General features: G+C 42.1%; 1 protein-coding gene across 3 annotated transcripts in view; it reads right to left on the reverse strand.

Moving 5' to 3' along the window:
* The window catches only part of SLC1A3 (solute carrier family 1 member 3), a 647480-nt gene that overhangs the window by 285013 nt on the left and 335945 nt on the right, over positions 1 to 26522 (reverse strand). The window lies entirely within an intron of this gene.

Raw genomic sequence — 26522 nt, forward strand, 5'->3', positions numbered from 1 at the left:
CACCCGGTACAGAAAAGAGATCAATGTGTAGGTGTTGAATTAGACATCCACACTACTTTGTACAGGACAGAGAGTAGTGTGTGTATGTGTCGCATTAGACATCCCCCAGACCTGTACAGGACAGAGAGCAGTGTGTAGGTGTCACATTAGACACCCACTACCCTGTACAGTACAAGGAGCAGTGTGTAGGTGTCACATTAGACATCCCCCTTCCCTGTACAGGACAGACAGCAGTGTATAGGTGTTGCATTAGACAGCCCACTACCCTATACAGGACAGAGAGCAGTGTGTTGGTGTTACATTAGACATCCCCTTACCCTGCAGAGGACAGAGAGCAGTATATAGGTGTCACATTACGCATCCCCTTTACCCAGTACAGGACAGAGAGCAGTGTGTACATGTCACGTTAGACATCCCCCTACCCTGTACAGGACAGAAAACAGTGTGCAGGTGTCGCATTAGACATCCCCCTTACCCTGTATAGGACAGAGAGCAGTGTCCAGGTGTCGCATTAGACATCCATACTACCCTCTACAGGACAGAGAGCAGTGTGTAGGTGTCACATTAGACATCCCCGTCTACCCTGTACAGGACAGAGAGCAGTGTGTAGGTGTCACATTAGATATCCACACTACCCAGTACAGGACAGACGGCAGTGTTTTGGTGATGCATTAGACAGCCACACTACTCTCTACAGGACCGAGAGCAGTGTGTTAGGTGTTGTGTTCCATTAGACACCCCCTACCCTGTACAGGACAGAGAGCAGTGTGTAGGCGATGCATTAGACAGCCACACTACCCTCTACAGGACCGAAAGCAGTGTGTAGGAGTCACATTAGACATGCCCCACCCGGTACAGAATAGAGATCAGTGTGTAGGCGTTGAATTAGACATCCACACTACTCTGTACAGGACAGAGAGTAGTGTGTGTATGTGTCACATTAGACATCCCCCAGACCTGTACAGGACAGAGAGCAGTGTGAAGGTGTCACATTAGACATCCCCCCTACCCTGTACAGGACAGAGAGCAGTGTCCAGATGTCGCATTAGACATCAATACTACCTTGTACAGTGTTGCAATCAACATGCCCCCTACCCTGTACAAGACAGAGAGCAATGTGTAAGTGTCACATCAGGCATCCCCCCATAACCAGTACAGGACACAGAGCAGTGTGTAGGTGTCACATTAGACATCTCCCCCGCCCTGTACAGTATACAGGACAGTGTGTAGGTGTTGCATTAGACATTCACACTACCATGTACAGGACAGAGAGCAGTGTGTAGGTGTTGCATTAGACATCCCCCTACCCTGTACAGGATAGAGAGCAGTGTATAGGTGTCACATTAAACATCCCCTCTACCCTGTACAGGACAGAGGGCAGTGTGTATGTGTCATATTAGGTTTCCACAGTAGCCTGTACAGGACAGGGAGCAGTGTGTAGGTGCCACATTAGACAACCCCCTACCCTGTACAGGATAGAGAGCAGGGTGTAGATGTCACATTAGACATCCCCTCTACCCTGTACAGGACAAGGAGCAGTGTGTAGATGTCACATTAGACATCGTTCCTACCCTGTACAGGACAGACAGCAGTGTGTAGGTGTCTCAGTAGACATCCCCCTTTCCTGTACAGGACAGAGAAAAGTATGTAGGTGCCATATTAGACATCCCCCCAACCCTGTGCAGGACAGAGAACAGTGTTCAGTTGTCGCATTAGACATCCATACTACCCTGTACAGGACAGAGAGCAGTGTGTGTAGGTGTCGCATTAGACTTCCCCCAAACCTGTACAGGACAGAGAGCAGTGTGAAGGTGTCACATTAGACATCCACCTACCCTGTACAGGTCAGAGAGCAGTGTTCAGGTGTCGTATTAGACATCCACACTACCCTGTGCAGGACAGAGTGCAGTGTGTCGGTGTTGCATTAGACATCCCCCATACCCTGTACAGGACAGAGAGCAGTATGCAGGTGTAACATTAAACATCCCCCTACCCTGTACAGTATAGAGAGCAATATGTAGGTGTTGAATAAGACATCACCCCTACCCTGTACAGGATAGAGAGACATGTGTGAGTGTTGCATTAGACATCCACACTACCATGCACAGGACAGAGATTAATGTCTAGGTGTTGCATTGGTCATTCACCCTACCCTTTATAGGACAGACAGCAGTGTTCAGGTGTACATTAGACACCCCCCTACCCTGTATAGGACAGAGAGTAGTGTCCAGGTGTCACATTAGTCATCCATACTATTCTCTACAGGACAGAGAGCAGTGTGTAGGTGTCACATTAGATATCCCCCTACCCTGTACAGGGCAGAGAGCAGTGTGTAGGTGTCGTATTAAATATCCACACTATCCTGTACAGGACAGGCAACTGTATGTAGGTGTTGAAATAGACACCTCCCCAACCCTATACAGGATAGAGAACATTGTATAGGTGTCACATTAGACATCCACACTACCCTATACAGGACAGAGAGCAGTGTGTAGGTGTCGCATTAGCCATCCACCCCAGCCTGTACAGGATAGAGAGCAGTGTCTAGATGTCACATTAGACATGCACACTACCCTGTGCAGGACAGAGTGCAGTGTGTAGGAGTTGCATTAGACATTCCCCCTACTCTGTACCAGACACAGAGCAGTGTGCAGGTGTCTCATTGGACATCCCCCTACCCTGTAAGGACAGAGAGCAGTATATAGGTGTTGTATTAGACATCACCCATACCCTGCACAGGATAGAGAGAATGTGTGAGTGTTGCATTAGACAGCCACACTACCATGTACAGGACAGTGTGCAGTGTCTAGGTGTTGCATTAGACATCCTCACTACCATGTACAGGACAGAGAACAGTGTGCAGGTGTCACATTAGACATCCCCTCTACCCTGTACAGGACAGAGGGCAGTGTGTAAGTGTCATATTAGGTTTCCACACTAACCTGTACAGGGCAGGGAGCAGTGTGTAGTTGTCACATTAGACATCCCCCTACCCTGTACAGGGCAGAGAGCAGTGTGTAGGTGTCGTATTAAATATCCACACTATCCTGTACAGGACAGGCAGCTGTATGTAGGTGTTGAAATAGACATCTCCCCAACCCTATACAGGACAGAGAACATTGTTTAGGTGTCACATTAGACATCCACACTACCCTATACAGGACAGAGAGCAGTGTGTAGGTGTCGTATTAGCCATCCACCCCAGCCTGTACAGGATAGAGAGCAGTGTCTAAATGTCACATTAGACATGCGCACTACCCTGTGCAGGACAGAGTGCAGTGTGTAGGAGTCGCATTAGACATTCCCCCTACTGTGTACCAGACACAGAGCAGTGTGCAGGTGTCTCATTGGACATCCCCCTGCCCTGTAAGGACAGAGAGCAGTATATAGGTGTTGCATTAGACATCACCCATACCCTGCACAGGATAGAGAGAATGTGTGAGTGTTGCATTAGACAGCCACATAACCATGTACAGGACAGGGAGCAGTGTCTAGGTGTTGCATTAGACATCCTCACTACCATGTACAGGACAGAGAACAGTGTGCAGGTGTCACATTAGACATCCCCTCTAACCTGTACAGGACAGAGGGCAGTGTGTAAGTGTCATATTAGGTTTCCACACTAGCCTGTACAGGGCAGGAAGCAGTGTGTAGTTGTCACATTAGACATCCCCCTACCCTGTACAGGACAGAGAGCAGTTTGTAGGTGTCACATTAGAGATCCACCCTACCCTGTGCAGGACAAAGAGCAGTGTGCAGGTGTTGCATTAGATATCTGCACTACCCTGTGCAAGATAGAGAGCAGTGTGTAGGTGTTGTGTTGAATTAGACACCCAATACCCTGTAGCAGCAGATAGAGTGGGTAGGTGTCGCATTACACATCCACACTACCCTGTACAGGATAAAGAGCAGTGTGTAGGTGTCGCATTAGACATCCCCCCTACCTTGTATAGGACACAGACCAGTTTATAGGTGTTGCATTAGATATCCACACTACCCTGTACAGGACAGAGAGCAGTGTGTAGGTGTCGCATTAGACATCCCCCCTAACCTGTACAAGATAGAGGGCAGTGTGTAGGTGTCACATTAGACATGCACACTACCCTGTACAGGTCACAGAGTGGTGTGTAGGTGTTGCATTAGACATCCACACTACCCTGTACAGGACAGAGAGCAGTGTGTAGATGTTGCATTAGACTTCCACACTACAGTGCACAGGACAGACAGTAGTGTCTAGGTGTCGCATTAGACATCCCTCCTACACTGTACAGGACAGACAGCAGTGTGTAGGTGTTGCATTAGATATCCACACTACCCAGTACAGCAGTGTGTAGGTGTCACATTAGACAGCCAGACTACCCTGTACAGGACAGAGAGCAGTGTGCTGGTGTCACATTAGACATCCACACTGCTTTGTACAGGACAGGGAGCAGTGTGTAGGTATCACATTAGACATTAGATTACATCAGAGTCATAGGACATAACTTGAGATTTGACATGTTTGCTAATGCAAGTGGCGAAATCCATACCCCCAGAATTTATGGTGTTAGAACTGGTCAGAAATAAGGTATAGTATTATATTTGGGAGAGGAGTCACCATATTGGAGCTCTTTTGATTACCAAACAAATTCTGTAGTACTTAAAAATAACATATCACATGTTGCTGTATATTTGGTAAATTTTACCTCCATGCATAGCTGTGTGGTACGTGTACATATGCTACCTTTCTGATTCTACGTACATCTCAATAAGTTGATACCTGTACCTATGCATTTGGACAGTGTATCTATCTATCTATCTATCTATCTATCTATCTATCTATCTATCTGTCTGTCTGTCTGTCTGTCTATCTATCTATCTATCTATCTATCTATCTATCTATCTATCTATCTATCTATCTATCTATCTAATCTATTCATCTGTCTGTCTCTCTGTCAATTTGTTTTTGCTTAACAGAATAGAGCTCTAATCATGTATGACTTATTTCAGTTACATTACAGGACAATATTGCATAACAAGTAAATTACAAAAGTAATAGCAACAGATAATCACAAAAGCAATTTTGTACAAGAAGCACATGAATATAACTCAGTAATGTAGTGAGGTTTGGAGGAAAACACTCTTAACCAGCACATCTTTAACTAGCACTAGGTGACATTTTGTGAAAACAACTTGATATACAGAAACAAAAAATGTATTTGATTTCACAGAATATTTCCCTTTTTAATAAGGAATTGTCTCTAGGTTTAAAAAATTGTAACAAACAAGATATTTGTGCTGCAAGGTATACATGTGAAGCATTAAAGAACCTTGTACATTCTGGAAAGGCCTGTGGTTGTGCAGTGACTTCTAAGTACACACAGAGCACTTCTGACTTCTATAAACATGAATATATATATTTTTGCATAACCTCTTGCAGTATTATAGTCAGTTTGTAGAATTTGCAATAAACTATGAACACTTATGATTACTTCTGTACCTCACTTGTGCCAATCTATGCCTGAGGCTGTGAGTAACACAGCTACCTACTTAATAAATTGAAACAATATAGTACATAAACCATGTATGCCTAGTAAAGAGGAAATATCACCATATTTAGGTATTAATGCCACGGTGGTGCAGCAGTAGCGTTGTTGCCTCACAGCAAGAGGTTCTCCCGTTCTATTCTCAGCTGGAGTGTGGGGAGTGCCTTCTGTGTGGAGTCTGCATGTCCTCCCCGTGGTTGGGTGGGCGTTCAAAAGGCATGCATAAATGGGCGCACCTTTGTTGAAGGTTGAACGTTGAGCTGGCACCTCGACGTTCTTGAAAATCTACTGCCAATCATTAGCAGACTGGAGTTACGCTGTGGTGACCCCTAACTGGGAAAAGCCAAAAGACAAACAAAGAATGTGATAATAACTACAGGGACCGGGGCATATCTATATATCTATACAAACTTTCCATTCTCCATATGGCACATGATTGGCTCTCCAGTTTACCTCTGCACTGTCTACACCCAGTTTAGGTACGATCTGTAGTTCTTATCTTGCATTTCCAGGAGGCATATCTTTTCATCATGCAGGCCTCAGAAAGTTGGCATTATTCTTATGAGATGGTGAGCAGCAGATAGGGTGTTAGGAGTCATCATGCAGCAGCTGATGGTCAGCTACTATACTCCAGCAGACGGAACATGCAATGACATCAGCATGCCAAGTGTGCACAGTCACTCAGCAGACAAAAGATGTCATGTTACTCCACCTAAGTCAGTTGTTGACTTGTGAAACTCCTTGTCTATACCTTAGGCTGCAAGAAACTGATCCCATTATCTCCTCTGGCCATCAGCTGCTTCATTCACTCACTCTGGTTGACCTTACCACTATCCTGAACCTCATACCAAGCTTGAGTCAGTGGAAGCACAGATGGATGCTTTGTCAGGGACATGTGTTCATGAACACAAAACAAGGTCATATATAAGCTAGATATGCTGCAGGAAGAACAAGACATAATTCAATGGGTATAACTTCTGTTGACTTGCTGTACAACAATAGATAGGTTCAGTACCCCGGCCCCACCAACAGTTAATCAGGTCATCCCCAACACCTGCCCCCTGCCCCTCATCTCCAGCGAGTAGGTCATAAATGCCCTTTCTAAGGCAAACAATACTGCCTCTATGGGTCCTGATAACACTCCAGGCTGCATCCTCCACAAGCTCAAACAGGAACTTGCAGCTCCTTTGTGCACCCTGTTCAATCTCAGCTTGAGCACTGGATTTGTCCCAGATGAGTGGAGGACCACCACTGTCAACCCAATGCGTAAAGGTGGTGCATCCACTGACCCAAGGAACTACAGGCCCATTAGCCTAACTAGCCTGATCTTTAAGGCCATGGAATGCATTATCTTGGATCTCATAAACAAGGACATCGGTAGCCTCCAAGCACTCTTCCCTACTCAGTTTGGTTTTGTCAAGGGGAGATCATGTCTGTTAAACCTGGTAGACTTCTTTGAGACTGTTACCAAGGCCCTGGATGAGGGACAAAAGGTGCATACTGTCTACCTTGATTTGGCCAAGGCTTTTGACAACATTCCTTACTCAGGCATCATAGACAGACTCACTCAGCTTGGCATCACTGCATATGTCACTAGATGGGTAGCCACCTGGCTCACCGACAGAACCCATGCAGTCAAAATAGGGGTATCTGCCTCTAGTGGTAGACCCATAAATAGCATGTACCTCATGGATCAGTTTTGGGGCCTCTGGTCTTTGGAATCTATTTTTCTGAAGTGCAGACTAAGACCAAAGGTCTATGGCTAACCAGATTTGCAGATGACTGCAAACTGGGGGCTGTTGTTGATTTCCCCAAAGGATGTGGACATTCTTCAAGAAGGTCTCACCCAAACAAATGATTGGTGTTTAGAACATGGCCTCAAGCTAGTTGCCAAAAAGTGCATCATTATTCCATTTGGATAGAGCGATGTTCGTACAAATTACCACATCAACAGCAATGTCCTTATCACACAATCAGTTGTGAGAGATTTGGGCACCCAGGTTGATAGCAACCTGACATTTGATCACCATGTAACCTCTGTAGTACGAAGGGCATTCTTTATGGCCCACCTCATAAGTAAGGGTATCACATCCAGAAAAAAAGAAGTCATTACCTCCCTGTACTCTTCACTTATCAGGCCTATAATTAAGTATAATGCCTCTTTTGGCATGTACCTTACCAAACACCTACAGCAGCTGGAGAGACCACAGAGATTCCTGACCAGGAGCATACAGGGCCTCAAACACCTATCCTATGTGGATATTCTAAAGATCCTGTCTCTCTCTACTCGGTTTCATACAGTTTGCTCAGAGGCGATCTCTGTCTGACATACAAAGATATCTCTGACCCCCACCTTATTGGAAATGCATATTCGCAAAACCAATAACACATGCACAACTCATACTAAGGACCCAAATATGGGCTGTAACATCAATAGAGCTTGCTGGCAGGACAGATTTGTGTCCCAGAGGCTCCCTCTCCATGTTAACCAGAGCACCTCATTACCCCTTTTGGGAAACAGAAAATGCATGCCTGGGATCCCATTTATGTCCCTCCTGGAAAGGGACAACAGATGCTGACTTGGCCACTAAACTTGGCTAGGCTTGTAAGGGCTTCAGAGCCAATAGCCTAGTAATTTCCTATGATCCTATGATCCTATGACTTAAAGGAGTAGAACTATGCAGTAAACACTACTTTTCATAGTTTCACAGGTTCATATAAAATACTAGTCTAGCTGCCCTTGCGGGACTTTTTAAGGCTAGCCAATTTCCCTTTCTGTGCTTGAAAAACCTATCCCATTTGGCCTTACCCATCCCATTGACGACAATTATATATTACTCTAATGAGAATAACCGGGATCTTACCACAGATAATTTTAGGGGGACACTTTCATGGGATAAAGCATGCAGGAGCTGTCTCTGTCAATCAGTAGTACAGAGGGCTGTCCTGAGATAAATTTTCTCCATAGATCTAAGCTGAGCTTGAATGTGGACAGGGATGAACTTTGTTTTATGTGGATGGGGAGTCTGTTCCATAGCAGCGGTATCCCTTATGAGATATACCTGTCCCTCAAAACTATTCTGTTGAGGTTGCAGAGAAGGTTTAGATCCCTTGACCAAGTATTTCTGATGTCATTTGACTTGCTGATGTACAGTAAATCCATCAGTAATGGGCTAGAGGGTACCTTGTATGCCAGACACAGATCACCTCTTAGCAGTCTGTAGGATACCGCGTATAGCAAAAGAGCTTTGAGTCTGTGCACATAGGACATGTTGTCTAGGCCTTGTATCCTTTTAGTAAGGTATCTCTGCTGACATTCTAGTTGTTGCATGTGTCTGGATGGATACATGCCAAAGGGGCAATGCAGTTAATGATTGGTCTAATGAGTGCTGAGTAAAGGGGGACAATGACATCCCTATATCTAGACACAGTCCTTTTGTTTATAAGCTGTGCAATACAGAACAACGTTCTTAAAACAATAGACACATGTTGGTCAAAAGTTAGGTCACTGTCCACATAAGTTCCCAAATCCCAAACAACTGGGACAGCTCTTAGGGCATACTGTCAATGTGCTAGTTCCCTGGGGTAGATGACTTCCTAAAGGATACAATAATGCATTTTTTGGAATTTAGTTTTAGTCCATGATTTTTATACCAGTTATTTATTTGCGACAACCTTTCCTGCAGGATGGCTAAATCATTTGGTGATTCAATGACTGCTCACAGACTTAGTCAGCCACAGCCCTTTAGTACTGGCTTTTAATTCTGAAAAGTAGATGCCAAACATAAGAGGTCCCAGCACAGAAACTTGGGGGGACTCCATTGGTGTCTGGTCTCTTTGGGGAGGCAGCTTCCCCTATGTTGATTATCTGCATCCTGTCTGTGAGCCAGCTGGCAATCCAATGGGTGACATAGGAGTTTATTTCCAGCTTATTTAGCCTTTACTATGCCTGAGTGGGGAATTGTGTCAAAAACTTTGGCCAGGTCAAGGTATGTGGTGTGTTCCATTTTGCCTTCATCCATTGCTTTAGTGACCTTTTCAAAAAATTCCACCAGGTGGAGTAAACATCATCAGCCCTTGATGAAGCCAAACTGAGATGGGTCCAGTCTTCATGCTGAGAGTACATTTTCTTCTCTAAAAGGCTCTCTGCTAAACCACATATAGGTAACGCATACATTCTCAGCTTGTTCTGTTAATTTAGTGTTAGTATGTTTCCTCAGTGCATATCTGTTGGGTTTGCATTTAGTCTCACAGTGCTTTATGTAGGAGTTTGTCTATGACGCATTATATTTAATATCTCTTAAAAAGGAGAAGCTTACATAGCAAGCAGCTTGAGGCCTTCCATCTTTACAACTCACTAGGGCCATAAGTCTACTGAGTCAACTGTCACATTTGTTAAACCCAAATTACTCCCTAGTCATCTGTGAACGAAATTTTTGAACTTCAGCTCTTGCTTCATAGAACTCTTTTCCAGTCTATATTTCAGAATTGCAGGAAGCCTCACTTAAAAAAAAAAAACAAACAAACTTGTAAAGCCATCTGTAAAATAAAAATAAATGCACATGCTTTAAGGATACTTATTAATTCTAAATCTATAGCTTTGGTACAATTCCACAGTCCTACTTGCAATGTTTTCTCAGTTTTCTTCAAACCTATAATTTCTAGAATATTATTATTTGCAGTATTGAAAAGGTACATTACCAAGAACACATTTCTGGAGGGTACATTCTGCAAGTTGACATACAGTTCCTACGCCCCTACCACTGAGAATGGAATGGTAAAAAATGGGATGCTCTCTTTGAATGAGGGAGTGAAAGCAGCAAGAGCACTTGTAAGGTGGCTTAAAGCAAAGTGTTATGTTTTGGAAACACACCAGAATTAGGTTCATAGGTTCATAGGTAGGTACTAGGCTATCTGCCCGAGGGCATTTATAAGCCTAGCCAGAGTGCATCGGCTTTCGCCGCCCCATTGAATAATTAACTGAGCCTCTGTCAAGCAGAGCCAATGAAGTGATCCCAGGGGTGTATTTTCTGTTACCCATCCACTCGTCAAGGCTTCTCTTGAAGAGTGTTAGTGAGTGTCTCTGCCTAATGTAGTTAGGAATTTTGTTCCAAAGCATGGGGAGTCTCTGGGACAGGAATCTATCCCTCCAGCATGTTCTATTTATTGTTGTGGTGAGGTTTATCCCACTAGAGCGCGTGGCTCACAGTGACTTGGATTTCTTGAGGTGGAGCATGTCCATCAATTCTGAGTTGGACACGGCTTTGTAAGTCAGGCAGAGATCACCTCTGAGTAAGTGATATGCCACTGAGTACAGCCGGAGTTTTTTCAGTCGGGCTGCATAAGGCATATGTTTGAGGCCAGTAATCCTCTTGGTGGGGTGCTTTTGTGGCCTTTCCAGCTGTTGGAAGTGTCTTGTGAGGTACATCCCAAATGGGGCATTGTACTCTATGATGGATCTGATGAGTGACGAGTAGAGGGGCGCTATAACCTCTTTATTTCTAGATGCGAACCCCTTAGTAATTAGATGGGCCACATAGAAGGATTTCCTAACTACTTTGGCAATATGATTGTAAAAGGAGAGATTACTTTCTACCTGGGTCCCCAGATCTCTTATTACCTCATCTGTATTAAGGGGGCTGCCGCCTATGTGGTAATTCGTGGGTGTTTTGTTTTTCCCAAATGGGATAACTATGCATTTTTTGGCATTTAGCTTGAGGCCATGACTTTGACACCAGGTGTCTGTCTCAGTAAGGCCTTTTTAAAGGATGTCCGTGTCAGCCGGAGAGTCAATTATGGCACCCAGTTTGCAGTCATCGGCGAACTTGGTTAGCCATAGTCCTCCAGTGTTTGCCTGTACTTCTGAGAAATATATGCCGAACAGTAGGGGTCCCAGAACCGAGCCTTGTGGGACACCACTTGTGACTGGTTTAGAGTTGGACCTGGAGCCTGCTATTCTTACCGTGTGAGTTCTGTCTGTAAGCCAGTTGGCAACCCATCTCGTGATGTAGGGGTTTATGTTCAAGCTGGTGAGTTTTTCTAATACCCGAGTGAGGAATGGTGTTGAATGCCTTGGCGAGATCAAGGTAGGCTGTGTGAACCACCTTTCCCTCATCTATGGCCTTGGTGACTGTCTCAAAGAAGTCAACCAGGTTTAGTAGGCATGATCTGCCCTTAACAAAGCCGAACTGGGTTGGGTCAAGTGTTTGGAAGTTCCCAATGTCTTTGTTAATATGTTCCATGATGATGCGCTCCTTAGCCTTGCAGACCAGGCTAGTCAGGCTTATGGGGCAATAGTTACCAGGGTCAGTTGTGGCCCCTCCTTTGTGGAGCAGAATAACCATTGCTGTGCACCATTCTATGGGCACGTAGCCTGTGGAGAGGCTGAGGTTGAAAAGCGTGTTTAGGTGGGGGGGTTAGTTCATTCTGTAGTTCGTGAAAGACTCAGCCTGGGACACCATCTGGCCCCATTGATGCTGTGTTTTTGGCTTTTGAAAGGGCTGTTTTCACCTGTGCTTCTGTGATTTCTGGGACTCTACACTTTTCCGGTATTGTTGTGGGCCCTTTTGAAGGTGAGAGGGAGGTGAAGTTTGCACTGAATCTATCTGCCAGGATGTTGGCAATATCAGTAGGTTCAGTATATTTTGTGCTATTTTGCACTAGCTCAGAGCATATCTGTGAGTTGCCACTTAGATTCTTGACATAGCTTAAGAAGGCTTTGTGGTTATCTTTCAAATCCTTGGCTATTTTTCTTTCAAAGTTAGTCTTGGATGATTTTATGAGGGACCTTAGTTTCTTACTGATACTGATCAGGGATGTCTTTCCTTCTTGGGATTTGCTTTTTTTCTGAACTAGTTTCCTCCTTTTGTTGTATAACCTGTTTATGGCAGGTGTCAACCAGACTGGTTTCCTTCTGTAAGGGGGGTGAGTCTTGGTTTTGCTAGGGATGGCACAATCCATGCATCCTAGTAGGTGCTCATGGAGTGCAATTGTAAAGGATTCTGCATCTTGGGCAGTGTTATCCTTTAGCGTGGGGGCTGTGAAACTTACCACCTCTGCCTGAAGTAAGGTGAAGTTTGCTTTAGAAAAGTTTTTCACTGTGGTAAAAAATAATTCACTGTAATTCAATAATTCGGTATAACTAAACCTTCCTCTCCATTTTAAATGCCCTCCCACTTCAAAGCTGAAAAAGAGTCAAACAAAATTCTCACCAGATATAAAAAACTGAAGCAGAATGGAGCAAAGCATGTAATTATGGCATTTAGGAAACAAACAACTGGTAACAACAGCAGCACTTTTAAAATTCTAATAACTAAGCAAAACTACCATATTATTCTACAGGAAAAACATGGTAAAGCTTCAAAACAGTTTTGGCCTATAATCAATAAATGCATTCAGCTTGGTAGAAAATCACAAACTTGAACTTTCTCAGATGAAGCAAACTATAACATGGCAAGCAGAATTTAACTGGTCTGCATAAATGCTGTTAATTTCCTTAACACTCTCAGTACACCAAAAAAGTGACGTAGATGATGAAAAAACAGAAACTTGTACAAAAACTTCAACCCACCTCTCTTGCAGCAGACAGTGTTTCAGGAGAATATTTCAAAATACCTGTACTTATAAATCACTCTCTCCAAGAAGCTATAGTCCCAAAATTTGGAGGCAATCCAATGTTATACCCTTACACAACATTCATAGGTTCATAGGTGTGTACTAAGCTAACAACCACAGGGGCCTTTTTAAACCTAGTCATGGATCTCAACTCTCCGACAAGTTCTGGTACCCTTGGTAAGTGTAAGTAGGGGCTTGGTTGATTAAATATGTACAAGCAGGGGCCTGGGGGGATGAACCATTTACAGACTGCTTGTGTCCATTAGAGACATAGGCACCAAACCAGGGATGAATTTCCTGTTCCCTATCCAATTGTCCAAGTTAAACTTGAATTGGGTTAGTGAGGAACTCTCCATGTTTCAGAGAAAGGGTAGTCTCTGTTATAGATATCTGTGTCTTCACCAGATTCTATTTATATCACAGGCAAGGTTTGAGTCTTTAGAGTGGGTAATTCTGATTGTTTTGCGGATATGCAGGAGTTCCATCAGGGTGAGGTCTGACAATACCTTGTATGCCTGGCATAGATCTCCCCCTCAACAGCCTGAAGAAAACAGAATAAATGCAGAGGGCCTTGAGGTGATCTGCATAAGACATGTTGCTTACTCCCTGTACTCTTTTAGTGAGGAACCTCTGTGGACATTCCAGTTGTTGGATGTGCCTGGTTAGGTTAGTACCAAAGGGGGCACTGTACTCCATTATAGGTTTGATGAATGCCAAATACAGTGGAAAATTTCTTCCTTGGACCTGGATGCCATATCTTTGTTTATAAGTTGCATAACATAGAATGATTTCCTCACTAATGTAGACTCATGATGGTCAAAGGGTATATTACTATCTATGTGCGTCTCCAGGTCTCTGACTACTAGGTCAGTTCTTAGGGGTGTTTTGTCAATATGAAGGTTACCAGGGATGGGTGACTTCCCAAAGGATATTAATATGCATTTCTTGGCATTTAGCTCTAGTCCATGGCTCTGACATTAGTTAGTTGTCTATGTTCGCCCTTCCTGGAGAAAATTTGTGTTGGTTGGGGATTCTATGACTGCTCCTAATTTGCAATCATCTGCAAATGTAGCCAGTCAGAGCCACTGACATTGGTCTTGTCTTCAGAGAAGTAAATGCCAAAGTGGAGAGGTCCCAGGACCTATCCCTGAAGGACCCCGCTTGTGACTGGACTCTTTGTAAAAGTGGACTTCGCAATTCTAACTTTCTGGGTCCTGTCTGTGAGCCAGCTGGCTATTCACTGGATGACATAAGGGTTTATACCTAACTTCTTGAGTTTTGTAAAAAATGCAAAAGAGGGGCATTGTGTCAAATGCCTTGGTCAGGTCAAGGTAGGAAGTATGAACTGGTTTTCCCTCATCCATTGCTTTGGTGACCTTCTCAAAGAAGTCTACCTGACTGAGTAGATATGACCTGCTCTTCCAGTGTCTGGAGGTTTCCTATGGCATCACTGATTATTTTCATGACAATTCTTTCCATGGCTTTGGATATTAGACTAGTGAAATTTATAGGTCTGTAGTTTCCAGGGTCTGTAGATGGCCCAACTTTGTGCATAGGGATGACTGTTGCTGTTCTCAGTTTGTGAGGCATGAAGCCTGTTGGAGGCTACAGCTAAACAGCCATTCCAGAGGCCCTGATAGGTCATGTTTCATGCTATTTAGAAAGCATTCTGAGATATTGTTTGGGCACACTGATGCAGTGTTCTTGGCCATAGAGAGAGCATAAAGACCTGTTCCCTAGTGATAGTTGGTGGGGGAAGTTATATTTGATGGTATTTTCTGAGGGGCGGTTGAGTTGGAGAGAGGGGTAAAGTTCGATCTGAATTTGTCGGCCAGTATGTTTGCCATATCGTCTGGCTCAGTATAGGAGGCTCCATTAACAATGAGGTCAGCACATAATTGAGCACATAACTGTATATTGCCTTTGAGGTTATGGCTATGGCTAAAGAATGCCTTGTGTTTTTCCTTGGCTTGGAAAGCCAAATTTACCTCAAATATGGCTATGGTAGACTTTATTTGTCCTCTGAGTTGCTTGTCTGGTTTGGTGAGATTGCTTTCTTCCTGCTTGGTTTACACCTCCTAGTGTTTGCCATGACTTTCTTCCTTCTGTTATACAACCTACTGGTGTTGTGATTTCACCAGGATGGCTTGTTTTTTTGAGTTAGTTCTGTTCTTCTTCCTGGTGGGTACAGCTGCTTCTATGCAGCTATTAACATGCTTGTAGAGGCTTTCTATGAAAAGTTCCACTGACGCAGCAGTATTCTCAGGGTTTATAGGGGATTGAAATTTTGCTAGGTTGCACTTAATAGTAGGAAGTTAGCCTCTGAATAGTTAAGTCAAAGTCAAAGTAAACTTTATTGTCATTTAGAACTATACACGTGTAGCCTAAATAAAATTTCATGCATCAGCTCAATTCTTGAGATTACAAAGAAAAGTGAAACAACACATACAAGTAGAAGAATAAACATAACTAACAACACAATAGTACTCCCATTACACACAAGAAAGAGCAGACATTTACCAACACTCATATATAAAAAGAATACTCTCCCCTGAGTTAAATTAACTACCCTATTTAAAGTAATACAAAACACACTACAGATTGAAATGCCGAAGTTTTTTGTCTAATGTTGCACCTGAGTGAGTTAAATAATGCTGACTATGAATATAATAAATAAATATTGCACTTACTTAGGTTCATAGGTTCATAGGTGTGTACTAGGCTAATGGCCCTGGGGCCTTTACAAGCCTAGCCCATAGAAGTGCTCTGGCATTGTGCTGCCCAACGTTAGTTCCCTGTGCCTCTATCAAGTAAAGCCACTGGAGTGATCCCCGGGTTGAACTTTCTATTTCCCATCCACTCATCAAGATTTTGCTTGAAGAGGGCTAGTGAGGTGCTCTGCTTGACATGTATGGGAAGTCTATTCCAGAGCATGGGTAGTCTCTGGGTTATGAACCTGTCCCTCCAGCATGTTCTGTTGATTGTGGTAATGAGGTTGAGGTCTCTGGAGTGTGTGGTGAGGAGGGATTGGGATTTCTTTAGATGTAGCATTTCTAACAGAGCTGGGTCAGACATGACTTTGTAAGTCAAGCAGAGATCGCCTATTAGTAGGCGATATGAGACAGAGAATAGCTGGAGTTTTTTGAGTCTGTCCATGTAGGATGTGTTGAAGGCCTAGGATTCACTTCATGAGGTACTTTTGTGGCCTCTCCAGCTGTTGCTGGTGTCTAGTGAGGTACATGCCAAATGGGGCATTATACTCTATGATTGGTCCAATGAGGGAAGAGTAGAGAGAAATGATGACATCTTTCTTCCTGGATGCAAAACCCTTGGTAATGAGATGTGCCACATAGAAGGACTTTCTGACCACAGTGGCAATGTGGTGGTCGAAGGAGAGGTTTCTGTCAACCTGTGTCCCTAGATCTCTTATAACACCTTCAGTGTTCAGTGGGCTCACATTGATGTGGTAATTAGTAGGAGTTTTTCTTAAAGAGGATGACGAAGCATTTTTTGGCATTAAGCTTAAGGCCATGGTTTTGACACCAGTCATTCATCTCAGTGAGGCCTTTCTGTAGGATGTCTGCATCACCCGGGGAGTTAATAATGGCTTCCAGCTTGCAGTTATCTGCAAATTTAATCAGCCAGTGTCCCTCAGTGTTGGCCTGGACTTCTTAGAAGTAGATGCCAAATAGCAGAGGACCGAGGACTGATCCCTGTGGGACTCCATTTGTGACTGGTCGGCAGTCTGACTTGGAGTCCACTACTTTCACACTGTGGGTTCTATCTGTGAGCCAATTTGTAACTCACCTAACGATATAGCGGTTGATGCCTAGTTTGCGTAGTTTATCAATAATTCTTGGGTGAGGAATGGTATCAAAGGCCTTGGCCAGATCAAGTAGGTTGTATTAACTGCCTTACCTTCATCCAGAACTCTGGTGACTGACTCAAAGAAGTCAACCAGGTTTAGCAGGCATTATCTAGCTGCTACAAAACCAAATTGCGTGGGATCTAGAGTTTGGAGATTCCCTATATTCTTGTTAATTAGGTCCATGATGATGCGCTCCATACCCTTACATATCAGACTTGTCAGGCTAATGGGGTGATAATTTCCAGGGTCTGTAGCTGCACCTCCTTTATGGAGAGGGATGACTGTAGCAGTGTGCCATTCAGTAGGGACAAAGCCTGAGTTGAGGCTGTGAGTGAACAGAGAACACAGATGTGGTGCCAGTTCACTTTGTACTTGATTTGAAACATGGCCATGGGATATTGTTGGATCCCATGGAAGCTGTCTTCTTAGCCTTAGACAATGCAGCTTTAACCTGTGCTGCAGTAATGTTGGGTGCCTGGCATTCTTCCGGTATTGAGATTGGTCCTTTAGGTGGGGGAGAGAGGGATAAAGTTGGCAAAGAATCTGTCGGCCAGTATGTTGGCAATATCTGTTGGCTCAGTATAGGAGGTACCATTTTGCAGTAACTCAGAGCAAATCTGGATATTGCCATGGAGATTCTTGATATAACTGTAGAAGGCTTTGTGGTTGTTTTTAGTGTCTGCCGCAATTCTGTCTTCATAGCTGGCTTTGGAGGTTTTGATGAGAGATCTCAACTTTTTGTTGAGGCTAATAAGAGAATATTTCCAGTCTTGGGACTTCACCTTTTTCTGCAACAGTTTCTTCCTTCTGTTGTAGAGTTTATTAATGGCAGGGGACCACCAGACTGGCTTCCTTTTTTTGGAAGAGAGCATCTTGATTCTGGGTATGGCTAGTTCCATGCATTTATGTAAGTGTTTGTACAGTGCACTGGTGTATGATTCAGAAGTCATGCATCTATTTTCCATTGGCATGGGTGCCATGACGTTAGCCAAATCTGTTTCTAGGAGTCCAAAGTCATCTTTGGAGAATTTTTTTATGGTGGATACCTTTGCAGGGGTGTGGGTGAGATGTGGATTTCCATGGTGATTAGTTTGTGGTCAGATCTAACCAGGGAGGAATTGATATAGAGCAATGGTTTCCCATGTTAGTAAAAACCAAGTCAAGGATGTTGCTTCCTCTAGTGGGGGTAAGAATGAGCTGGTCCAGGGCATTGGAATTGATGAATTCCGGGAAGCATTGGGCCAGTGCAATGGTGCATGAGTTGTTTTCCCAGCTGATGGAGGGGTAGTTGAAGTCACCTAGTATGAAAGTGTTGGGTTGGATCTTAATAGTTTCCAGGGTGCTTAGGAATGTGGCGTGAGAGTCTTGGGACGTGGTTGGGGACCTATAGCAGGCTACGACATGAATCTCAGTCTTACCCAATGTTAGTTGTACCTGGAGTATCTCAGATACATTATGCTGGGCAACTAGTCTGGAGGTGTGCATATCCTTTATGAATATGGCAACACCACCACCTTTGGAGCTTCAGTCCATGTTCTGGGGTCGACAGGTGTGGAATGACTTATAGCCTATAGGTAGTGCAGGGGTGCTTTCTGCTACTTTAAACCAAGTCTCTGTTACAGCACAAATGTCGATGTTCTCCATTTTGAGGAGTGCTTAGAGCGAGTGCATCTTGAGATTTAGACTTCTAGAGTTGAGCAGCATGACCCTCGGATTGCATTTATTTATAGCTGGAATATATGTAAGCATATATTGCACAAATAAATAAAGATTGACTTATTATGTGTCCAGAACCCTGGGACTAGTGCCTGAGTTCAGAAGTGTAATCACTGTAGGGTAGAAACTGTTACTGAATCTTGTAGTCCTGCAACGGATGCTGTGATATCTCCTGCCCAATGTCAGATGCTTAAACAGTCCATTCACAGGATGTGTGTTGTCCTGTATCATTTTGGTGGCCTTTCAGATGTTGTTTGTAGAATAAAGATGTTGTATTGATGGAAGACTGGAACCTGTTACCTTCTCTGCAACCCTCACCACTCTTTGTAGTGTCTTCGTTTCTGTAACTGTGCAGCTTCCAAACCACACTGTGAAGTTGCAGGTGAAGATACTCTCTATTGCACCTCTATAGAAGGTGGAGAAAATATGAGGAGGAAGTTTAGCTTTTTTCAGCCTTCTTAAAAAGTGGAGGCATTTTTGCACCTTCTTGACCAGTTGGCTGGAGTTTCCTCCATACCTCCCAACTGTCCCGAATTACTCGGTTTTTACCGAGATTTGGGGTTCAAATAATGGGGTGCCACGATTCCCGAGTGGCACCCCTTCATTTCCGATTTCTTTTATTTTTTTTTATTTTCACTTTTTTTAAAATTATCGTGCTTGTGAGCTGACGTCATCGCATGCGCGATAATGTCAGATTGTCAGGGCTACCAACCTGTCGGAATCGAGCTCTCTGCTCACATATTTCCGGCTAGTTTAAATGCTTTGTGAGCGGGAATGGCTCGTCTGGCTGTATTATCACTCCTCATGGCATTTCGAAGGCTCGCCTGGCTGTTGGAATGGAAGGCAAGAGGATTTATTTATTGCTCTGAGTCCTGAGTCCTGGCTGCTGAACGGAGAAGTAAGGAACTGTATGTGTGTGTGTACAGCTATGGAAAAGTTGAAGTGTGAAGCAGTTTTTCTGTGCTACATGTTGTTGTACTGTTCTGCTGCATTCCACGGTCCATATGAATTATTTTGTCTTAATTACCATTGCAGATCCTTTGAAGCTGTAACAAAAATCCTTTCCAAGAAGAGTTTAGCAGATGTTTTGTCAGCAGTCATGTGGCGATCTCTGCAATGATGCAGTGTGATTTTGCCTAGCAATATACCTAGTCTTGATTTAAGTGTTCTCCTTTATTTAAGACTTAACAGATTATCACTGGGGAAGTGTTGACTGTGACTAGTTTGCACTACTAAATCCCTTAAAAAAAAAAAGAACTTTATGCACTCTTCATTTTCAGCTTAAGAATTATTGATCCTTTATTCTCTGATTGCCCTTGTAATCCATTTCAGAGATTATTTACTAGTAAACAAGTGCCTGATCAAGGTACCTAGTAAGGAAAAATGATTTTGAGACTGTGTGCATGTGTGCGTGTGTGTGTGCGCGCGCGCACGTGTGTGTGTGTGTGTGTGTGTGTGTGTGTGTGTGTGTGTGTGTGTGTGTGTGTGAGATGGTGACAGAATTAACACGGAAAAAATAACTTTAGAAATTCACTGCCTTTCTCCAGAGCTGCACAGTTGTCCGTTTGAATAGCTTGTCACCAAGGTAAATCTTTTTTAATTTGATGGTTGCAGTTTTGGACTGTATCATTTCCTCAGTGAAGTAAATATATTAGATGCTGTTTTGATTTAGTGTAAAATGGGCTAGTTTCTCATTCAGTGTTATTGAAGTGGAACAGGCTTGCATTAAACCACTATCCGCTGCTTTTGTCGTGCTGCACATTTTTCATTATGACGCTGATAACATGTTTGAGCTTTGTAGTAAGCAGGTTTTCTTGGCTTTAGTACCTTATTTTGGGAAATCTGTAAAACTCAAGAGGATTGTGAAATCTCTCACTTTCTGTTAAAACAGGAGTGCAACTTAAATTTTTTCTTATTATGTTGCCCTTCATTGTTTCGTGGCACTTGTCTCATTTTAAAGTTTTCTTTTACAGATTCCATCATTAACCTTAAATATTAGTTTCTGAAAGCTTTCATTGACGTATGTTGCTGCAGTAATTGTCATTTCATCTTTACTGGGAATGTATATTCCTTGAAGTAAACATTTTACCAACACAAAGATGAAATTCAAGTGAAAGAGCAGGACAACATCCTTAACATCTGGCGTATAGGGGTTCTCCCAGATTCAGTATTTAACAGTTGATAACACAGCTCAAGGAAGCCTAGCATTAAAGTAACAAATACCATATGTACTGTTGATACCTTTGGAGTAACAGGGAAGGTTCAGGTATGTAACAGTCACATGCATCAGCTAGTTCCAGTGGCATCCAAATTGTTGTACTGATTCTTTTCGGTATCTGCTAGATGTTTTCTTTTTTTTTTCCTGGTAGTATTTATTGCTAGATGTTTTCTTATTCATGTTTTGCAAGTTCATGTATTCTTCTATATATAGAAACAGCCACAGTACAGTGGCAGCCAGATAAATATGCTAAACATTTGGTGTTACAAGTAAAATAAAATGTCCAGATGTTGGATGTTTGGAAAGCAAATATGTTCAAGGCTTGATTTCTGAAGTATTTTCATTTCTCTATAACATGTTGTGAAGTGGTTTTGTAGAATTCAAAGACAGCCTACTGGAAAAATGTTCAAACAATAAATGTAAAATGTGCTAACAGGTGTGCTGTATTATACAAGGAATATAATTTAATAAAGTCAGGAAGGTGTATCAAAGAAAGCATGTATGTTTCTTGTTTTGTGTGCAAGGGGCCAATAATTTGAAAACAGCCCAAAGGTAATCTTTATCCACCCCTGGCCAAATGCATTTTCTTTGAATGTGGTATGGGTTTTAATGCTGTTTCAATGAATGTGAGTTTCAAGAGCAGAGAAGTTTTAATGCCAAGTCTATTTTCGTTGTGTGACAGCGTTTTGTTTACCAGATGTCTATTAGTGTTTGTGCATTGGGCTGTAAAATGTAAAAATAAAATCCAAATAATCATTGTATTAGTAAAGCAGTATGCACACATTAGTGTTTATGGTAAATGGGCGAAATAGCCAGGTAATGGGACATTGTAATGGCTGCAGGGAGACACTGGTGCCATATTTTGGTTGTCTGTTCTTCAGTTTGCATTTGAAAGCTGGTATCCCACAATCCCGTTGGAGTGGGCGAGGTTACATAATTATGTATGCAAATTTTATGTTAATCAGCGTGCAGATTTGTACCTATTTTTCATGGGCCTTGTACAGATTTTTGATGTTTCCAGGTTGAGAGGTATGGTTTCCTCTGATATCTGTACACCCAGGAATTGCGTACTCTTTACCCTCTCCACACTCTCACCATTGATCCTGAGCACTGGGTGGTTTGTTCTCCTTTTCCTGAAGTCGATGATAATCTCTTTGGTCTTGCTTGTTAAGGTTGTTCCCCTTACACCAACTGCTCTCTGTACACTCTCATCCTCCTTTGTGATGAACCCCATGACTGTGGTGTCATCAGCAGACTTGATGATATGGTTGGACTTGTTCTTAGCATAGCAGTCATGTGTCAGGATGGTGAATAACAGTGGGCTGAGAACACATCCCTGTCGAATCCCAGTGTTAATCATGATGCACTTTAATGTGTTCTTACCTGAACAGACCCTCTGTGGTCTCGCAATCAGGAAGTCCAGGATCCAGTTACAGAACATTATAGAGCATTACAGTTACTGAACATTCCAGGGCTAGCTGGGGTTCCAGGATTTATTTTTACTTCAAAGGAGACCATGTTGTGATCTGGCTTTACCACAGAAGACATTTCACTAGGGGAGTGTGCATCATTCTCCAATATTAGTAAGGATCAGATCAGTATGTTTGCATACCTGGTTGATGTATTGGTCCTGGAAATTTGACAATGTGGTCCAGGGATTGGCAAATGTTTTGAGCGGGCAAATTACAGACCTATAACCATCTTACCCCTTCTATCTAAAATATTTGAAAAATGTGTTCACTTACAGTTTATCAACTACCTAACAGAAAACAAATTACTTTCCATGACACTGCATGGATTTAAAACAGGCCACAGCACAAAAACAGCATAATTTCTGTTCATGAAAGAAGAAATCAAAGTGAAACATTTGCATCCCTATTTCTAGCCCTGTTCTTTCAAGTTTTTTTTTTCTTATGGATGATTGTAAATTGGTTAGAATTGGGGCTCCATAGAGTGGGAGGAGGATGAAGGTAGACTTTGGCAAGAGTAACTTGTCTGGATATGTGATTAGAAAAAAATTGTTTCTGTATAAGATGCCTAGTTTTTGATGGGTTTTCTTGTTATTGCTTTGGATGTGGCAGTCAAATTTAATATTATTATCTATTAATGACTCCTAATAGTTAGGTATGGTAAACTAATTCAATTTCAGCGCCATTTGCCAAAAAGATTTCTAAAGATGCTTTCTTAGGGCTGTGAGTTTTTTCTTTTTTGGGTAAAGAAGTAAAGTTTGCTTTTTGGGGGTTATGCCATGTAAGCAAGGTTTCAAAGGAGACGACAGCTTGTTGAGTGATTTCTTGGAGGTGAATTATGGTATTGGAAGAGTAGAGAATGGTAGAGGCATCTGCATATTGAACCAGGGTGCCTTCACAAGAAGATGAATGTAGGTTATTGATAAAAATATTGAATAACAGAGGGCCATGGATGGATCCTTGTGGGACTCTTGTTGAAGTGGGGAGGTATGCAGAGATAGATCCTTGCAATTTTACAGCTATTTGCCTGTTGGCAAGGTAGCTAGAGAACCAATGAATAGATGGAGATGACAGACCTAGGGTGGAAATTTGATTGAGGAGTTAAGTGTGACAGACCGTGCCAAAGGCTCTTGATTAGACCTAGAAATACTGCAGATACAAGTTTATTAGAGTTGTGAGTTTTATTATCAGTGTCTATAAATGACAGTAATGCAATGGAGGTGCTGTGTTCTGGATGAAATCCATGTTGTTTACTGGTGATTAGCTTATTTTGTAAGAGATAGTGGAGAAATTGTTGATATATACATCTTTCAATAATTTTAGAGTGGGAGACAGAATGGCTATTGGATGGAAATTTGTAATTTGAGTGGAATTACTTCCTTTATATAAGGGGATAATATGTGTCATTTTCCATAAGTTAGGGACACAGGATTCTGTAATTGATCTGTTAATAAGAATGCTGATTTGGTATGTTACTGTATCTGAAGCTAGATTTAAGTATTTAAGGGGAAGGTTGTCAGCTGAAAATGAGCAAGGTTTTAGTTTATATAAAAGCTTTTCTATGAGAGTTATAGAAACTTGTTGAAAAGGTAAGGTGGGTGGAGTTATCTGTGTGCCAGAGAGGTTGCAGTTAGGTCAGATTTGTGAAGGAGATATGCTAGGGTCTAAGCTAGGGGAAGTTAGCTGTGTGAAAGGGGATGTGTTAGATGAGTTTGAGGATATGTTCACTATGTATTCTATGAAGTATGCATTGAAGTAGGTAGCTCTTTAAAGAGGGGGAATGTCTGGGTATCAGCTGGGATCTTTTTTTGTACCTGGGTTGATGAGACAAGATATGGGAGACCAGAATTTTTTAGGGTTGTTTTTATGGCTATATTGTAGATCAGTATAATAAGAATTTTTATCTCTACTAACTTATTTCTTGACTTGGTTTTGTAACTGAATAGTTGCCACTTTTTCCTGTTTTTATTATTTTGCTAGTTAATCCATGCTTTGTTTTGTCTTTCATAAGGAGTTCGCATTGGTTGGTAGCTATGGGGTATGGTTGTTTATAATTCTTTTTGTACGCTGTGAGCTAAGGTGTTGAATATTTAGAAATGCTGCATTAAAATATGCAACTGCATCATTTAAGGGACATCTTTTTAGGATGGACCAGTTAACCGCTTTCAAAGCTTCACTGAAAGATTCTTTGGAGAAACTATACAGATTGTGGGTAGTTTTGAGCTTATGTTCCTTTGTTAGTTGCGTAATGTTCCTGGGGAATAAGCTGGCAGGTGGTCACTTAGTGTATCAGGGAGGGTACCTGAGGAGGTAAAATTAGATGGGTTGGTAGCCAGAATCCAGTCCAGGATAGATTGTTGAGAGTTATTTTTGCCATATATTACTGGTGTATTAAATAAGGTGAGTGAATCCAAAGAGGTTCATGCTGTTGATTGCTGAATTTGCAGATAAAGACTGCCAGTCAATGTTTACATCACCCAAGAGGATCATTTAATCTGTGATTGTATCTGCTATCCAGGATCGTATATTTCCAAGTATTGGAATGTTCTGTTCTGGGGACATATATAATCAAGTTTTAGGAAAGAGATTAGGATTTCTCCCTTTCCAAATTCTGGGATTGTGCCTGTATAGAGAGTTGCTATGAACATATTTCAGAAACTTATAGCTATTCCTCCTGCTTTTGTTGAGCCTAATAGTATTATAACCAGGGGGATAGTATTTCAGATAGATGGCTAGATAGATAGATAGACAGGTAGATAGACAGATAAAATAAATACATTTTAACTATTTTTATTGTTCGTTATTTTTCAGTACATTTTAGTAGATACATTTTGCATCTTATGAAAAGTACTTCTACCTGCTGTAATGCTAAGACATGTTATATATTTTTTTTATGTTTCCTCACAGAATATCATTGTTCAAATCTGGACTGCACAGCCTGTTAAAGATCCTTTAACTGTTCGTGGAAGAATAGATAAAAATCTCATGTCTCTTGACTAAATGCTCTTTCACAACTGAAGACAGCACCAATAATATAATAAGATACAATAAGCTGTCATGTGTCTGTATGCTTAACAATGATGACACCACAGCTTTATTACCCATCCTACTCCATCAACACAAACAAAAATCCTGCTAACTCTGAAAACTGATATAAATTGTGTTAGCACGGCATTTGGTAAAGAACTGGATGCATTCACTTAATGATTTAATGACCTGAGAGAAGAACTAATCTGTCACATGGTGAGAAAAGCAAGTATGCTTTTAGATTAATTGTTCTCATTCAAAAAGACTTACTTCAGTATTAATTACTGCCTAAAAACACCCAGCACTTCACATCCATTTAGGATTTAACCACAATACTTGCCGATGTTCTAGCAGTTGAGCAGTAAAGTGAATGTCATGGTAATTAACACGGTATTTCAATATCAGTTTATATTAATTTTTTATCCATTCATAGCAGTTTGGAGGTCTTACAATTAAAGCATATTCTTTGTTATACTATTTTTTTCCCAGTAGAATTCTGAAAAGGCTTGTCATTCTCACACCAGGTTACTAGAGAGCTTTTTCCTGCTATGGGAAAACAACACATTCCATGTGAGTTCAAGGGACAAAGATGTAGGGATACAAGTGATTCAGTAATGCTGCCCCAAATATGTCTTAGCATCGAACGGAGTTATGACCTATGTGATCTTCCCGACTTGTGGAACTCAGATGTGGTTGTGCTAAGCCATAAATCAAGGAAAGTACTAGAAAAGCCACTTGTGTAAAAAAAGTGTGTGTCAGGGTTTTAAAAGGGGAATAAACAGACCACACATCATGTATTATTTTCTGCTACGTCTAATATTCAGTTCTTGGGTTAAAGATCTCCAGAACCACAAACTGTAACCCGTTGTTTTATCGGTATTCGTCTTGGTATGTCCTCTGTAGAAGAAGGTATAAAAGTCCTGCGTTTAACTTATACCGCTTTGGTTTCATTTGCATAGCATACTCATTACTTGTTTTGAAACAGGCAGATCTAGCTAGCATTCATTTTGCATTTGGCAGCGATTCAATGAAATGTGCAGTAATCATTGCTGCCTGAGGGGACATCCACCCGTAAATATTTTACC

The sequence above is a fragment of the Protopterus annectens genome, chromosome 1.part0 (genome assembly GCF_019279795.1).
Source record: "Protopterus annectens isolate FY-2018-M chromosome 1.part0, PAN1.0, whole genome shotgun sequence".
Classification (NCBI taxonomy): Eukaryota; Metazoa; Chordata; order Ceratodontiformes; family Protopteridae; genus Protopterus; species Protopterus annectens.